The sequence below is a fragment of the Talpa occidentalis genome, unplaced genomic scaffold, assembly GCF_014898055.3.
Source record: "Talpa occidentalis isolate TD23 unplaced genomic scaffold, MPIMG_talOcc4v2.1, whole genome shotgun sequence".
In the NCBI taxonomy this organism is placed as follows: Eukaryota; Metazoa; Chordata; class Mammalia; order Eulipotyphla; family Talpidae; genus Talpa; species Talpa occidentalis.
The window spans coordinates 6846824-6865565 of NW_026555331.1; the positions used below are offsets into that span (position 1 = coordinate 6846824).

Genomic DNA, 18742 nt, shown 5'->3' on the forward strand with positions numbered 1-18742 from the left:
AAGTTGCCTAGGAGATTTGCAACCTCGCCTTGCTATTTCTACCTTATTTTTGAAACTATTTCTTCTTCATCACAACTGTCTCTATCACAGTTATCATCACTCACCTTTGCTATTACAATGGCTTCTTAACTCACCTCGCCGGCTCTACTTTGGTTCCTGAGATAGGATAGGAGAAGCTCTGAGATAAACAGATAAAAACTGGAACGTTGGTGACTCACCAAAATCAGTGACTATTCCCACATACACCCTCCCCTGATATAAGTCAGACTGGCTTCTTCCACCTTTTCACTGTACCCTCTGAAACATGTAGCCTCCAAGCACTTCATAAAAGTAGAAGAAAGACATAGAGGATATTAGGATTGTAAACCTTAAAAGTGGCTTACAATTCTCTGTCCACATCCATTTGGCTAGAACCCCATTACATGGACCCAACTCACTTCACAGAAGCCTGGGAAGTGGAGAACAGCTCGTGAATATTCAAATGTGCATCCACTTTCTCTGCCACATATCTCCATCCTTATGCTCTTTCTAAAGCATAACTATCAGTATGTCCCTTTCATGTTCATAACTTGGTGATGTACCCACAACCAACCAGTTTATCAGGATGTATTTTGTATTTCCCTCTTCTTCCAGATGATGTCTTTTGTGAACAGATATTCTTGCCTAAGCTCTTTATCCTTTCTCCCTCAGCCAATAAAACCATACCATAACAATAAATAGCTTTAAATTTTCATTGATTTTTTTTCTTAATTAGCTCTTATGGATTGCCCAGGAGTTTAGATTTTAAAACATGGGTAGTTCTAAAATTAAACATTACCACCATTAACACTTTTCAAGTAATCATAAAGCCTACAACCAGCATCCACTTTAGAGAAGAAAGGATCAAGACTCAGAAAACTCCAATGGAGGGTGGGAACCAAAGTCTGGATTCAAATGTAGATTTTTGCTGCTTTAAGTAAATGTAGGAATGAGAGTATAACTCATTGTGGGGACAGGGGTTTAAGGACAGTCACAAAGCTATGATTGCCTTTGAGCTTGTCCATTCTCCCTTCTGTGCCTACTCAACATATGGCGGCTTCTATCAGATCTGAAATCCCAGAACTCACCGGCATCTCAGTGACAGGATAGCACAGCTGCATAAAGAGAGGGGCTAAAATAAAATTCCCCACTATTAGTTTCATTGAAAGATTCTTTCTCCCAAGGTTTCAGATGTAATACCTCTGTCAATGGTCCCTTTTAATCATATTTTTATGAGTTGGTCTTCCTAGTAGACTACGAACTCCTCTATGACAAGGGTCAGATCTTATTCATCTCTTCATCTTTGACATAATGAAGTCCAAGGTCCTAATCCTGGGAGTCAGATCTACAAGCTGTGGCTTCCTTCAACACTGAGTGTCTGCCTCTGCCCAGAACGTTAAGCCTGAAGATGTAGTAAAACATAAATCACTTTCATGGTTGTGTACAAGGGCTTCCTGAATGACCAATAGGAAACCAACAACTCCATATTCCTTTCCTTCATGCCTTCACTTCCAAACCCTTACATACATTCTTGAGTCTAATATTCCAGAAAGAAGGAAGTTGCATCCATATAGACTCAGTACGACCATTAAAGTCACTAGATTTTGATTTAGGTGATCAGCGGTCATTTCACTATGGAGTCATGTCCAACAGTTGCTTACCATAACCTTAATTTCTCCATATGTAAAAAAGACAGTTATGCCAAAGAATATTGGAGGCTTTTTCCAGCTCCCAAATTCTATGCAGACCCATTTAATGTTGTGTAGAGGCCACCTTATTAATTCAAACCTAGAGATGAAATCCTCCTAAGTATAGAATTATTTACCATTTGCAGGAAGAACTGAACAGAACTCAAGCTGTTCAAGTTTCCTTCTTCATGGCCAAGCACGATTTCCTTGCAAAAGTTTTGGGAAGGATTTTTTAAGCTTCCAAAGAGGCTCTAAAGACTTTTTGGACATTGATCTGTACTTGTATACCATATGGTTTGAATTTAGTAGGAAGAAGTCAAGAACAGACAGAGCAAATTACTTGTGCCAAGCACCCAGTAATTTAGAAAGTTCCAAGAAAAACGGATGGTTCAAAAATGCCAAAAAACAATTGGAGGCAGAATGGGCATATCCAAGAAGGCAGATGAGAATGAATCTTCCCAAATCCTAATATATCAGACTTTCCACAAAATAAACTGTCCTACAACTTAGTGGCTTCAATCAACAACCACTTGTTTAACTCATCATTCTCTGGGTCAGTAATTTGGTTCAGGGAACCTGGTCGCTTTTTCTCTCTTGACTGAACTTTCTTTCTGCAGGGATTTGGCTGCAATGATACATTTAAGCTCCACATGGACTGTCATGGACCATAGTTCAGGATTTTTCAGATATTGGGGGCAAAGGACCCCAAAAGAGCCAAGTGCCAACAAGCAAAGGCCTCTCAAGTCTTCATTTGTTTTTGACCCATTAGCCAAACAAATCATAGGGATAGTCTACCTTCAAGGGGTGGAGAAAGATTCTTGATTAGGAGGAGCATTTAAAAAAAAAAAATGATGTAAATACGAAGATACAGAGAGGGTAAAGGTTTTTGGCCAGTTTAACAATCACTCAATTTTAGAATCTCAACACATAAGCATTGGTTTAAATTCACTGAGATTTCACCTGGGGAAGTAAAGATGGAGATGGCAAGGATGTTGGAATAAATAGGGTGTTATGAAATCATGTTCACTTTTTGCAAGTATTTAAAGAGACATTATGAATTAGAAGAATCGCATATGTTCTGAATGGGTTCAGACAGGACTATTATGACTAATGGACACAAGTCACATGATACAAAAGGAAGAACATTTTAATCATTAGAGCTTCCCATGTCTGTAAAAAAGGGCACTGATATTGAGTACCTCCTATGAATTAAATATGATGCTCCTCAAAAATGCATTCCTTACCACATTATAGATGAGGAAATAAGTCTCAGAAGGATGAAATGACTATGTTTAAGTTCACAGAGTAGAAATGGTAATGCTAGGATTTGAACTCAAATTTCTTTAATACCAAAATCCATGTTCTTGATACCATATCCTGTTGCTTCTAGGGCCTTTCAGGTTCACAGAAACAGAGGTGCACCCAGGTTCAGACATTTGTCAGGAGACTTGGTGAAGCACAGCCATGCCAGGAACACCTCAGCATCCCCATGAGTCCCTCACCCATCACTTCTCTCTAGCCTTCTGCCTAGTTCCCTTTCCCCTCCAAGCCCTAGAAATCAGGCACCCCAGCCCCCACTGAGTTACATTATTTTATGGCTCAAAAATGCATTCAAGTCAGTACAAAGCTGATCCTTTCCCTATGATATTTGTATTTTAAAGAATCTCCTGGACACCAAGATGTCATGAGGAGAGCAACTATTTCCTTAGTACTTTGTATTCCACTCCTCATCCTCACCAAAACCCACTAAGGATGATTTTTCTACAGGCAAAAATCTAAAGCTGAGTATACAAATCCAGGCCTAGCTAGAATACTAAAATCACAACACCCCCCCCACACACACACACTCTCTCTCTCTCTCCCTGTCTCTCTGTCTCTCTCTCTCTCTGTTCCCTTTGAAAGAGTAGATGAGTAAATATTGGAAGTCTTCCAGGCAGGATGGAAGTGGGTGGGCTGAGTGGGATTTCTGAATTATACCACATTCTACCAGAGTTGGTGCTTGACAAATTCTGGCTATTGACAAATGAATTAGATCTGATCATTCTTCCCAACAACTCTAAAAGGGCTTCCTCTTATTTTCAAGTGAAGCCACATTAGGTGGCAGCATTAGCTTCAGGTGTGTATCATTGAAAACATGTGGCTTCACTACCAGAAGCTTGCCACTGAATTTTCGATTCTATGGTTTACCACACAATTTTACCTGGTCTTTACCCCCTGACCTGATTTACACAACCTCCCTCCACTCCCTTCCCAGAAACCACTAATTTGTCTTATAGTCTAATTTATAGTTGTTTATTGAGTTCATTCATTTGTATGTTTTCTCTGTATACCCCATATGAGGAAATCATTTGGTATTTGTCTTCATCCATCTGATTTATTTTACTAAGCATAATACGCTCTATTTCCATCCATGTTATGGTAAATGGCAGGATTTTATCTTGGTATAGCTGAGTAATATTCCATTCTGTATATATACATCACACCTTCTTTGTTCATCTGTTGATAGACACTAGTTAAAACCTTAAAGGCATTTATCTCAGAATTAGACTTTCTTTGGAACTACACAAGACCCCAAATGGCCAAACCATTCTGAGGAAAAAGAACAAAAATGGAGTTATCACATTCCCCAATTTCAAACTATACTATAAAGTCATGATAATGAAAACAATATGATATTAGAACAAAAAAAGAGATAAATGGAGCAGAACTAAGTCCAGAAATAAAACCACACGTATGGACAAATAATTTCCAATAAAGGAGGAAGCGAGCAAAATCTCTTTAATAAACGGTGCTGGGAAAATGGGACAGGCACATGCAAAGGAATGAAACTAGACCATTACTTAATGCCATACACAAAAATCAATTCAAAATGGATTAAAGACATGGATGTGTGACCTGAACCAATGAAATATCAACTGTATAGAAGAAACATAGGTGATATGGTCTTTGACATTGACCTTGGAGATATGTTTAAAGACTCAACTCCGAAAACAAGGGAAACAAAAGCAAAAATAAACAAATGGAACTTCATCAAACTAAAAAGTTCCTGCATGTGAAAGAAATCTGCAAGAAAATGGAACTGCATCCTACTGAATAGGAAAAGATACTTTCACACCATACATTCCGTAACAGGTTAATATGAAAAACATATAAAAGAACTCCGAAAACTCAACAACAACAACAACAACAAAACCCAATTAAAATATGGGCAGAGTCAGAATAAACGTTTCTCCAAAGAATACACAGAGATGACCAACAGGTACATGAACAAATGATCATCATTTCCTATTAGGGAAATGCGAATCAAACCACAATGAGGTATCACTTCACACCTGAGAAAGGCTATTCTTCAAAACCAAAGCAATAAGCGTTGGAAAAGAGGTGGAGAGAGAGAGGCACCCTTTACACTGTTGTTGGGGATATAAATTGGTTTTATGTTATGGAAAGCAGAATACAGCTTCTTCAAAAAACTAAAAATAGTAATTCCACACAAGCTAGTTATCCCAATTCTGGGTATTTACCCCCAAAACACACAACAAATCTAGTTCAAAGAGATATATGCACCCCACATTTATTGCAGCATTATTTACTTACAATAGCCTAAATCTTTTATCACAGAAAATTTCAAACATATGTTAAAATAATGCAAAAAGCACGAGGAGCCACCATGTACCAATCATCCAGTTTCAACAATTTTCAACATATGGCCAATCTTATTTCTTATCACATTTCTATCACATTTCATTTTTAAGGGGGAAAGTTAGAGTTCTGAAGACAGACCAGCCTTGCTATTCTACATTGGGGTAGAATACAAATCAGGGTTAGGACTAGGGTCTCTAGTACCAAGTTCATTGCTTTCCCTCAAAGGTCAGCCTCATCCAGGGTATCAGGATGCATGCATGTTGCCTGCCCCCATCTCTGCCTCCTCCAGAGGAGAAAGAAGAGGTCAATTAGGACTGGATTTGGCCCCCATCCAGGAGGCTCAATGGACTCTGTCAGTCATGCCCTCCTCTGACCTCTTTACTCTTTCAAGGGTAATTAACCAACCAAATGTGTTCCCTCTGCTGGGCCTTGACATCCAAATAATCACATCCCCACCCCCACCCCACACACAACTGCTGGCAAACAAATCACTCCTGTGAGGCTCTACCCAGTCTTCCAATATCATGTCCTTTGTCAACTCAGTTCTTATTTTAAAATCTTGGTGCCTGGGCTTAGGAGGAACCTAGAGCCTTCGTAGACATTCCTTTGCCTGTGTTCCCGTGGCATATTTCCTGGTGAGAGTGAATATAAACCACTAGGGGATTACATAGTCTTCCCAAATGGAGGCCACCTGTCGATACATGGGGTCTTGGTGCAGGGAGGGGACCCTGAAAGCCAGATAAGCTTCTATTCACACCATATTCACAGCAATAAGCTTCTTCTATTCACACCCATATTCACAGCAATCATCAAAGTTAGAAGGCCTAAACTTTAAAACCAACCCTTGAAAATTGACCATAGAGCTGAGGCCTCCAGGGGGGAGTGGAGGAGGGAGGGAGACGGGAAGGGGTGGGCAGAAGGGTGAGCAGACTGGACCGTGGCGGATGACTTCGGGGCCTTGGCGATGGGAGAGCCATCGCAAGCGCACCTGAGGGGAGAAATCCTACATTGTCAAGATATTAACAAAGATGTGAAGCAATGGTACTTCGCTGAGAAAATAAATACAACATGCCTTTCTAACCAAATAGACAAATTGACACGAAAAATTATTTCGCTCCAGTTTTCCCTGCTTTAGAATTATTTCCCCATTTTAGGTGAAGTGTTTGTACGTGTCCTCTTCGTGTTCACATTTTAAGCTGTTTTTCTCATCTATTTGTTTGAACTCATAGAAAAGATTAACCCTTTGGGCATCCCTGGTGGCCTGAGGGTTAAGTCTCAGCACTATCACCGCTATGGCCTTGAGTTCAATCCCCAGGCAAGGAGCTGAACTACAGCTTGAATATTGCAGATCTCTCCTGTCTCGCCCGCTGCTCCCCTCAGCAGTGTCTCTCAGTAGATCCACCTGCTCTGCTCCCCTCTCTGTCTCTGCTGAATCCTCTCACCCCCCAGCACCACTGGCCTACATCCCAGCTCTTCTGCACAGAAATAAATAAATCTTTTAAAAAAAATTAACCCTTCATCTAAAAAAAAAGAAGTTAGAATGTGAGTCCCAGGCAGGCACTGTGCTAAGCCCTTCATAGGTATTGATTCATTTATTATTTTCTTTTTTAACTGTCTATTGAAGTAATGTTAGTTCATTACACTGTATGTTTTAGGGGTACAAGTTCATAGGCTCTCACCTCTACAAATGTATGTCGTCACACGTGCCCACCAGTCTTCACTGTGACCATGAAGTAGGTGTCGTTGTGCCCTCTATTATGAAGAAACTAAGGCACAGAGAGAGAACTTCTTGAAGGTCACACAGTCACTCAGTGGCAGGACAATCGCACTTGTGATAGTGGAGAACCTTCGAAAGGAAGCGCTACTTTTGTAGGTTCATTATTGAAGGAAACTTTGCAGAGTTGAGTAGGAAAAAGTATTCAACACTGTCGACCAGGATGCAAAGAGCTGAAGGAATTTAGGAAAATGAAAAGGGTGGAACAGAATATCTGGAGAGGAACAACATCTGCAAAGTCTCTTCTTAGTGACATCACCTCACCTTGACAGCGGCCCTGACGTGGGGTTACCATAACCCCTCTCTATAAATGAGGACAAGGAGCTTCGTGTGTATGACTTGCATCTAGGTCAGCTGGAGGCGACTCCAGACTCCAGTCTTTTCCAGCCCATCATATGAGCGAATTCGGGCCCAGGGGGCTCAACGGGCTGTCCTCACCCTGGAAGCCCATGTGAGCGGGGACTCTGCCCCTGTCCAGAGCAGCCCTAGCCATGGCTCCTTGTGGTTGTTCTGGTGTAACTAGCCATGATGGCTTCTTTCCTTTTCAAACACGTTTCTGTTTGGATGAAGAAGTTATAAAACCTCCCTAACTCAGAGCGACGCCTTCCTGGGGGCTGGATCAGCAAAACAGAGCCGTCAGTTCCTGCAAACCCACCTCCAGGGAGCCCGGCTGAGAGCTGCACTGACAGAGAAGAACTTCCGGTGAAGCTAAATTTAGGACAACATGTGGAGAGACGCTTTCCAGTTTATTCCTCCCACTCTCCCCTCCAGCCCCAACTAATTGTGGTACAAGTCATTGTTCCCTGCGTGGAAGTTTCAGGAGGACGGGAAAAAGAAAAGGGGAGAAGAGCATCAGAACTGGCTTGGGCCCGCCCCGGCTTCCTGCCTGACCTCGTCCAACAGTGGGGACTTGCCCCATCTCTTTTCTGCTGGGGAGACCCAGGCCATGTCCAGGGGTTGACCCTTTAAGGACGACGTCCCTGCCTTCGCCCTGAAAATCAGCGACGCTTTCTGAAACATCTCGTCTGCCTGAGCCTCTCAGGTGGAGCGTGCGGGAGCCTGGAGACAGCAGCCGAGAAGGCCTGGAAGCCCCGCACAGCCACGGAGGGAGATGTGCGCCCGGCTGTCAGGGCAGCGGCGCATGGTGCAGGAGCAAAGCTCGACGGACAGACCTGATGTTGAGCCTTATCCCAGGCGGGCTGCGTGCTCTGGAGGGAGACCCCTCCCTGCTGGGATGGAAGGCTGGCATTCCCAATCTCAGAATTGTGAGGATTCAATTTCTGTTCTTTTGGCCACCCAGTACACAGTATCTTGGTACAGCGGCCTGAACTGACCACCTTTGAAATAACCTGAAATAACCACCATTGATGGCTCACAAATGAATGGGCCAGGCGTGCATCTGGCTGATCTGAATTGGACTTCCTTTGATCTCAGCTGAACTTATTCACCTCAGGTCATTACCATGTCAGCAGTAGGCTGGATGGTCTAGAATTAACTGGGCGAGGGTCATTCCACTGTGTGCCATGTGGCGACTCTGGCTCCAGCAGGGTAGCCCAGGCTGGTTCTGGTGGTGGTGATGGGTCAAAAAGACACAGTGGGAGATGTATTGGGCCTCTTGATTGGCTTAAAATAGACCAGCATCGCTTCTGCTACATTCTATTGACCAAAGCAAGTCACAAGGATTACCATACTCAGGATACTCATCACCTGCTTGGATGGGGAGAGAAGCAAGATCAAATTGTGAGAAGCAGACTATCAGGACCCCTTGCAATCAGCCAACAGCAAAGCAGCTGGTTTCACCCTCACAGGTACCTTCAAAATAGATGGTGATGACCAAACCAGGAGTCCATTCTAGACTCAAAGTCCAGATCACAGTCTTGTCAGGCTACCTTAATCCTACATTAAGGAAAACAAAGCCAGTTTTGATGAAGCCACACAAACATCTTCATGCAAACTTTGTTACGTCTGCAAATGGATGGAACTTTATGTTCCTCTCCTTCATTATCCAAGGCCTCGTCAAGGCTGCTGAAGAGGTGGCAGCAGCTTTATTTTGCTACTTTCCAGGATTAGTTCTCCAGACTTGGAGTCACCTCCCTAATTAGTTCTAATTAGAAGCTTGGTTCACATTAGGTCGCAACAAATCCAAAAGTTGAGCTGTTCAAAAAGGATCCAGGAGGCAGTGGCAACAAAAGCAGCTTCACGGTTACCTGCTTACCAGTCACTCTGCCTCACCTGAGTGTCAGGTGACCAACTTTCAATTCCAGATACAGACTGACCGCAACAGAAAGGCAGGCCCCTGCCTTCAGCGAGCTTCAGGCCTCCGTGGCAGGGGCCGCAATTTCCTTCACTCTCTGGAAGGGGTGGCCCAGGACGGCATTAGAACCAGCAGGATTCTCCACATCGCCAGCCAGAGAGGCCTCTTCAGAAGCTTCAGGCATCCCTAAGATCCCCACTTTGACTTTCTCAGAGCCCTATCCTCAGAGAACATGTCACTTAGTAGGTCCCGGCTCATCATCTTGCCTAAGTCTGCCATTTCATACAAGGGACAATTGAAGTACTGAGAAGAAAGCTGTGTAACCCAGTTTATATGGAGCTGGTGAGCAGCAGAACCAGTGCTAGAACTTGGATGAAGGCTTCATGGTACAACAGAAGCTGCTTTAGATTTAGTCTGACCTAAATTCCACTCACAGTTCTATCCAGTATACTGTGTAACCTAAGACAAATATCCAGCCTCTCTGTGCCTTATTTTATTCATCTTTTTAAAAGGCCTGCTTTACCCTTCTAATGGGGCCATTGTGGTGTTTAATGAGAAAACATGTTAAATACCTACCAGACTTGCTGGAACATAGCAGGCACTCAGCAGAAGACAACCATAAACTATTCCAGTGCAGGGATAGAGGTTGTGATAGAAAACAGGACCTATGATAGTCTCTAAATAGCATCATTTCTTCCTGAAAGCCATTCCTGAGCTGAGTCTCCTTGTAGAATGCTTTCCATTGAGTGAGGACTGGGTGTATGTAACTCGCCGCTGTATTCCCAGCGTCTGGAGAGGTGGCATCATTTCTTTGACCAATGAGTAAATTATTCTTTGGTCACTGGAGCATTAGATTTTCAAATGTGGTTTTTCTCTTCCCACAGACTAGGTTACAAACTCCAAAGATCAGCCATAACTCAGGTTCCCTCTCCAGTCTTCAGCTAAGTAACACGTGAAGAAGCAGGCAGTGTTGCTCATATGCTAAGCTAAGGGCCTCAGACCAGAGAGTCCTGGATGGAAGCGCCAGCTCTGCTATCCAAGGGCACTGAATGTTCAGTTGCTATTTATTCTCTTGGCACCTCCATTTTCCATTTATACGATGGGAGTGATCAAAGTGTCTTCAAAGGGTTGGTGTGAGGACAGAGCAGGGATGCTTGTTTAGCTCAGCGCCTGACACAGAGCCGGGCTCCATCAGTGAGCCCTCAGCTCACACAAAGAAATATAGCACCACATCCCAATCTCCCTCTCAGTGGGAGGGGAGGCCGGCTGGCCTATTAGGCATTCCAGGTGGGCTCTTCTAAGAAAATAGACCGTGGGGACCCTCTCAAGTCTCTCTGCCCCGCTGTGCCCCCACACCAGCTCCGAGACACAGAACCCTAGTCTATTACCCAGTGGCCAGTGGTCACGGGTATTTATAAGCCAGCTAGGGAAACAGAAGAAAGCTCATCAGCGATGGTACCAGGTGGTGCAGGCACTACCTTGTGTGACATGTCCCCTGGAATTGAGGATTAAAGGAAACATGTCACCGTAGAGCCTCCTCATTGACATTGACCAGCAGGAAGCCAAGAACCAGTAATGGCCCAAGGCTAATGACTCCTGGGTTTGCATAGTGATGTCTTTTCTTTCAACCTTATCTCACCTCTTTCTTTTTTCACTTATCGATTCTCATAGAAAACTTCAAATACTTTGTGAAGTAAGGGTAGATATTAGTCGAGCCCTACTCCCATGCATCCTTTCACAACCCCAGGTGGGGACGGCATCATTATCTCTGCTTTACACACACAGTAAAGAACCCCAGTGGGGCTAAGTGACCTGCCCAAGGCCTGACCACTACCACTGTCCTCGGGGCAGAGCGAGATGCAGACCCACGTGAGTCTGGCCCCGGTGCCGCTTCCCGGCGACAGCATGAAGAAGGCTTTCCTGCTCCACGGTCTCTCTCTTTTTGACTCTTCTGGCCTCCTGCCCTCACTGCAGAGAACCACTTCTGCATTTAGGATGATCCCCTCGGGGTCATTCTCAGCAAAGGAATTATGGAGTCAACGTTCATGACTATATGGGCAGCTCTTGCGCGACACAGGTCACCACGTTCCCAGGTCAAAGGATGAAAAGTGACCTCTGAGCCCCAAATGGGACCAGAACAGCAGCCAGCTCCTCCCCTCAGCACTCACACTTCTTTCTAAAATCCGGCCCCGCCTCCCCAACGTGGAGTACGTGAAGGATGCTGCAGTGACTGCTTGTCCTTCCCTGAGGACCTCCCAGCCCATGGCAGAGCATCGTGGCACTGGAGGCTGGCTGTCCTCCAGGGCCACAGCAAGACGGTTCCCAGGAAAGGCACGGCGTGACCACTAGCACACCGGGGAGAATAAACAGGTGCATCGCTGAACACGGACACCACCGGCCTGTCCAGAAGTAGGGCTCTGGGAAACTGAGGCCAGGATGGGAGAAGAGGTAGAACCACCATCTCTCTCCTGAGGACTCGGCAGTCCCTCTGCAAAATACACGCACTGGCAGACTACACAAGGGGGGCTGCTGCCCCTGTGCAGCCCGTTTAGCGGGCCTCAGCCTTGGTTTCCCTATCTGTCAACTGTTGGTGAGAAGACGTGGCAGCAGGGCAATGAAACAATGCAGGGAGGTGCCACACCCCTGCCTGCATGCAACGAGGGCTGCACACAGTTCTCGGGAGGCAGTGGCAGTGGTGCTTCTGGACAAAAATAATTACTCAAAATGCTTCTGGAGTCACATTTTGGCAGGCTCACCCCATCAGAAAGTTCAAAAGGAAAAGGACTCCACTGCCTCATAAATAAATCCAGGATCACCTTTAAACGTACAGCCGACCGGGCTTGCGGGCGCTTCTGGGTCATTGCAGACGCCAGCTGTGAGTGCTGACACCAGGAGAGTGCGCCCTCGGCCTCGTGCACATCCACGGCTGACGAGGCCGAGATGGGCAGCCATGCCCCGCCGCGGGATGTGTTAGCTGCTCTCAGTTGGTCTGCGTTGGTAGAAGTCTTCGGTGGCTGCATTTCACTCGGTCCCTAACAGCTGGCAGGTTGAGGCTGCTCGTGACCTTGGCTAGTCACTAGCCGCTAGGACGCCCTCCTGGGGAGCCTGACTCTCTTCGGGTCTCCTTTGCTCCCCGTGCAGAGGCAGAACAGGGGACACCGGTGGGGTGAGGGCAGGTCAGGAAGGATGGCTTTGCATCTGTGGGTAGCGCTGGGGCTCCGGAATCTACCCAGAGACCACGCTCACTTCACACACGGCGAGTGCAGGGCACGGGAGTTTGAGCCGTGCCCTGAGCTCACAGAGCACATGAACCAGGGGAGGACCTGGGTCCACTGTTTTGGGGCCATTTCTCCTTCCCCCACACTAATCTTTGTGACCTTCTATTCCAGTGGGTCCCCTTTATTCCCCCGCCCCCAGAGTTGCGAGGTCATCACTCACCTCTTGGAAGTTCAGCTTGGTACATCAGTCTTGGAGACCCAAACACAGATTTCCACGCTCATTCAGAAGAGGCCCTGTGCTCCTCAGCAGCCACGGTGCCAGGTGCTCCTCCCGCCTGACTGGCCACACCCTCAAAAATCATGTTAACTGGCCTGACCCACTGCCCCCCTCCCCATGCCATGCCAGCCTCCTGTGCGGAGTTTGCCGTCAACACTAAGGTGTGAGGCACCTGACGGCAGGTTTGCAGACACTGGCTCCCCACCCGCTGCACCCGGTTGAAGCAGGTAGGGGGAAAGAGGCTGAGCCCACTCGGTGTGTCACTGCCGCGGGCCTCACAGCCCAGGGCCCGTCCCTGGAGATGCGCCTCTGCTCCCCGTGGGCTCTCATCCTCCGGCAGGGCCACACGGTCCCGCGCTCAGAGTGGGCCAGGAGTCCCAAGCGCTGGCAGAAGCATTGAGGCTTCCTGAACTTCAAACTCCACACTGACCCCGTCACATTCACTGCATCCTCTTACAAAAGCAAATCCAAACCTGCAGCCCCTCCTGGGGTGGAGAAACAGACTCCAGCTTTGGAGGCAAAAGTAGCAAAGCCACATACATGTCAAAGGGTCTGGGCACGAGAAGCGTGAACAATAGTGACCACCTTGACCCAGTGAAGTGATTGGGATTTTACCTCGAGGGAACTAGAGCTCCCAGGGGTGTGATCTGTCCCGGCCACACGGCACAGAAGCAGGAAGGCTGGGCTAGGAACCAGCCCTCTTCCCTCTAGTCGCAGAGCGGTGAGGCATGGATTAATTACGAGAAGGTACATATGACTAAAAAAAAGTCATCAAGAGACAAGGAGTCGGTGATGCCAGAGATTCAACCAGACCAGCTATAAACTCTTTCTTGCTTCTACCAGCTTCTTCCTTAGCTGCCTCTCCCCTTCCAGGGGGTGAGCTGGATGCCAGCGAAGTCTCCATGCAGCTATTGAGCTCCTGCTGGCTCACAAGTCACACATCTAAACCCACTGCCCCGGCCTCCGTGAGAGCAGGCCCTGCCTCAGGGCCACCAACACTTCCCAACTGCAGGTGGCTTTTGTTGCACAAATAATATCAACAGCAAGGAAGTGGGGCGTGGGAATGGGGGCGGAAATAGTGGGTCTCCAGATAAAAATTCAGAGGTCCTTGCAGGAAGAAGAGGGGGTGGATGCCAGAGAGACAAAGCATAAATGTCACTGTCCAAAATGCGTGACCCTGGGTGACTTAATTAGCCTCCCCGAACCTCAGTGGACAGAAAGAGATGATGATGTGAACACCTTGCAGGGATTTTTGTGCCTTTTGAAAGAGATAATATATAAAAGGCCTGGAACCATGTATGCAGACAGCAAGAACCAAGAGAGTCACATGAAATAATTTCTTTCCTTTTAGAAGTAGTTTCATTTTTATCATACAGGGATTTACTGCTCTTTCTAGAGAGAAACTTGTCAGGAATATCTTTATTAGGACACAAATGTGCCTTTTTCTGAATAAAACAAAAGAGTTAGCCCTGCCAGGTCCAGAGGCACTCAAGGTTAGCCAAGCTCTTTACCATGAAGTGGGGCTGACTGCGTAGACTCAGGGAATTTTTCCACAGGCCTTGAAGGGCAGTCCGAGTTATAAAAAGAATGTCCGTATTTAAAAATTAAATGTTTGGTTTAAATATTTAAATGCTCCATTTCTCCCCCTGCCTGGTTGTTAATTCAGTATTAAAACAGAAGAGGAGTTGATTTACAGCCTCTGATGCTGGCTTCCCAAGACGGAGCGAGCTATTCTTCGGCGGGATGAGCATTTTATAGGACCTCATTTTCTGAACTTCTGCTCAGTCCAGTCATCAGGAGAGGTCCTCTCTTCTCAACCTTAACTCTGAAAAACAAAACAAACCATGAGCCCTCATTCTACAGATGAGGAGACTGAGCCTCAGAGACCTTGAGTTTGCTCACGATGACCCAGCAAGCCGGTGACAGATGGGACGTGGGATATTGATCAGGTCGACCGACATCAAAATCAGTATCATTTCAACACACAATCAGGGTCATGAAATCCACTCCCAAAGCCTCAGTATGGGGGATGGCACCCTCCCTGGAATACACAATTGTGCTCAAGGATTTGCAGAAATCTGATTAGAGTCCAACAAGGTGCTTGCAAATGATGAAAGATTGCAAGATTAAAATGAGTCCTTGTTATAAATCAAGCACAGCAATGACGGGCATTTTGAAGTAGCACTTAAAGACACATCATCAGCAAAGTAATGAGATATTTATTGTTTTCAAGATTTACTGGCACTCCAATAAATGCCAGAATTGACATCTGTCTGTGTGGGTGTAGGGTTCTGCCAGAATGATAAGCTTGAACATTCCTCTTAGTATTTAGGAGGAAAACATGAGTGCGGGCTGTAATTCACAGGCTGTGTTCTTTCTGGTGGATCTGTGGGTCCTTGTGGGGGAGAAACTTCTGCCAACTTCAGAATCTTCAATGTAAGACCAGGAAGCAACCTGAAAACTCTTCTCAGTGGCCTTTCATTGCACAGAGAAAAAAAATTATGGCCATGAGCTTCTGGGATATACACTTCTCATGCAATGCTTTGAAATGCCTCCTTTGTTTTGCTGAACTTTTCAAGTTTATGGGGTTTCTTCTAAGCCCATCAAAGATAAAGAACGTATTTTCCTGTAGTTTGATTGACAAGAGACTACAGGTGGATGTTCACATACGTTGGAGAGGAGGGGGCAGGAGGGAGGCGGTTAGCCTAGTCAGAGAGGAGTAGTCAGATGTTCAGTGATTTTCCTGGGAAAGGAGAGCCCACAGGTCTCTCCAAGCAGAAATCCAAGGCAGAGATGACTATTTACCTGGTGGTTGTGATGGTCACGTATGAGTGGAGGAGTCCCCAGAGTCTTGCCAGCAGAGCCAAAAGATGGCAGATTTCACACATAAATTCACACAAGAATGTCCTAGAGTCATGGATGGTTTGATCCACACCATGTGCAGGAACATGTGATATACATACCTACATAAATAGACACACCAGATCACATACACGTATACACAGGTGCACATGCATGATTACATGCATACATATACACATACACACACGTATGCCCAGATAAAGGATGGCCAGTGAGAAGCTCATGTTCAAGACTGAATTAGAGCCTCTACTGCAGGGTCTTTCAACCTCAACACTATCAACATTGGGGGGCCAGACGATTCTTTGTTGGGGGTGATTGTCATGTGCAATACAGAGTGTATAACCTGACCTCTACCCACAAGCTCCCAGCATCCCCAGCCCTGCCCAACTATGACAACCAAAAGTTCCCTAGTAAGGGCCCCACCTCTGTTAAGAACCACTAGTCTAAAATAATGATTGGTAACATTGCATGGGTTCAACCTCGGCGTTTTAAAAGTACTTTTTGAAATGTTGTTTTGATGGCATCCCCTAGCTATTTGACTGGAATAACAATGTTATTAAATGTCTGCCCTTTTTCCCCTAATAAGGTTTAGTATAAATTCCAATTATATATTTTAAGGCCAAAGCAAACTGCTCCCGTGGTTTGGACCATCTGGCCATCACCGGTCGCACTTATCCACCTGGTTCAAACACACATTTTGTTTGAAAGCAGTTCAAAGAGGTCCCAGGGCTGCGTCTAGAATTCCATCCCATCACTCAGCGATTGAAATCCTGATATTTAGCAGTTACCAGAGTCTCCTGAGCAAGCTTTGGAAAGATACATATTTGTAGGTCCTTTCTGGTCCTTAAAGGGGCGAGACCCTGAAGTTGGTATTTTTTTAAAATCTCGCCAGGAGATGATGATGTTTATAGGGGAGCAGGATCGCCGCCAGGGCCTGCCTTCCCTATTCCCAAAAGTCAAAACGGTCCCGTTCTCGCTGTCCCTATGACAGCAGCAATGGGTAATTCACCGACACACAGGTTAGCACAAACATTTGTGTCAATAAAGCATGATAGTCAGATTTACTCACTTGCCAAGCGCCACTTTACAAACCCAGCTCAAGAGCCAAGTGTTGACGTGTCTGAACAGCTGAGACTGGTCAGTGACTCCCCCACATGTAAATAGGCGAGTTCCCCAAACACAGTAAGTCCACACGTCCCATACGATGAACGGTACAAGGCCCGTACTCCAAACTCTTCCACATGTTGGGGGGGAGCACCCCCAGGGTGGCCAGGAAACCTCCTGGCTGTCTCTGATCCTTACCCTGCCTCTCACAAGCTGCCAGGCCTTAGGCAAAGAACTTCTCCAGATCTCAATTTTCCCATCTTGAAAATCCAATTAAATAATGAAACGAAACCAAGCCTTAAATGGATGGCATAATTCACCAACGGTAGATGGAAGCAGAAATGAAGTCCCTGCCTTAGGCCCTTACCCCTGTGGATACTCATGGTCAGCCCCTCTGCTTGCATTGATATTTAACCAACTTGACTTGGCTGCAGGTGTCTTTGGATTATTTCTTTAAAAGAATGAGATCTTGAGGAACTATATCTTAACCCCTATCGCCCCTAAATCACCATGAGGCCTCAGACGTCTTCCCTAATTAAGTGTTCATTGTCTTCATCTGTGCTGGGAGTGGGTTTGCCCAAATGGGGGAGAGGGCAGTTATTCAAGCAGTGGCTCCCACTGTCTGCAGTAGGTGCGGTGGATAGTGGCATTGCTCGCCCCACCTTCTCTCTCTGGGACCCACTCTTTCCCAAGATGGTCAAAGGCCAGACTGGGTGATGACACAGGGTCCTTTGCTAGATCATCATTTTCCCAGAGTCCCTTGCAGCTAGGAGTTGCCATGGAGTCCAGTTCCTATGAAGCAACTACAAAGTCAATTCTGCAGAGGAGTTTCTGAAGAAAGCTTTGATTTCCTGGTTAAAGCCACAGACAGTAGAGACGAGCTTCCTGGCTCTACCCCTGTACCTGCCTCAAGTATGCGCAAGCTCTGGGAAAACCAGGAGAAAACAAGGATGAAAAGAAATCTAAGGAAGGCCAAGGTGAAAGACAGAAGAAGCTGGAGTCCCCAGTGACACGGCTGAGCTGCCAGACCCACTTCAGAAGTGCCCCCCGTGTTCCCACCAGACCTCTTGTTAAATAAAAATTAAATGTCCTTTTGGTTGGAGCAACTGTTAGTTCAAGATTCTGTTAAGCTGCATGAATCCTAACATCTGTTTGCTTCGCTTGGGGCTTGAATTGTATCTATTGATGTGGTCATGGTGATTATCTCCTGCTGATCAGTAGCTCTTATCAGTAACTACATGTGTCTTTGGTAATAAGAAATGGTCAAATGAAGTGCTTTGTAATAAATGTAGTTTGCCTGGAAGTCAGAAATCTTCCAAAATATGGAAGCCTTGAGGGAAGGAGAGAGATATTATCAAAAGAATTTTTGGTGGTGGAAAGAGAAAACGAAGGCCCCCCCCAACCGTCCTGGGTGCTCTGTCGTTCATGCACATTTGTTCTGCAGCCCATTGTGCCTGGCACTGTGCAGGGGGCGCAGCTGGGCAAGAATTTCTCCCCAGGTTTTAAAGACACTGGTGTGGTGTGGCAGGCTAGTCAAGAAGGGATTCTAGATGAGATAAAGGTTATGAAAGAGGAAGGTGCTACTGAGAAGCTCTAACAGCAGAAGGGGATCATATGGAGGGGGCCAGGATGGGTCTCTCTGATCCAGCAGCATTGCAGCTGCCACCTAGAAATAAACAGGAGTTACTGTGGAGCGGCAAAGGAACCAGAAAGCTCCAGGGAGACAGAAGACTTATATCCCAGCCTCCGGACAATCCTGCGCTATGTACACAAAGAACTGTGATTGTTTCCAGGAGTGTCAGTGAGTACGGGTGAAGGTATGCCGCCATAACAAACATCGCAGAATCTTTAAGGGTTTAAAGCCAAAAAAAGAAATTGTTTATTTCTCACTCATTTTTACATATC

At 45.9% G+C, this 18742-nt stretch overlaps 1 long non-coding RNA gene across 1 annotated transcript; it reads right to left on the bottom strand.

Moving 5' to 3' along the window:
• Nucleotides 1-14285: 14285 nt before the first annotated feature.
• On the bottom strand, nt 14286-17545 carry LOC119243732 (uncharacterized). The gene is made up of 3 exons (XR_005124913.2): nt 16803-17545; nt 15677-15834; nt 14286-14696 (listed from the first exon to the last, which is right to left on the bottom strand). It is a non-coding gene; the product is annotated as an uncharacterized LOC119243732 (long non-coding RNA).
• Nucleotides 17546-18742: the final 1197 nt, after the last annotated feature.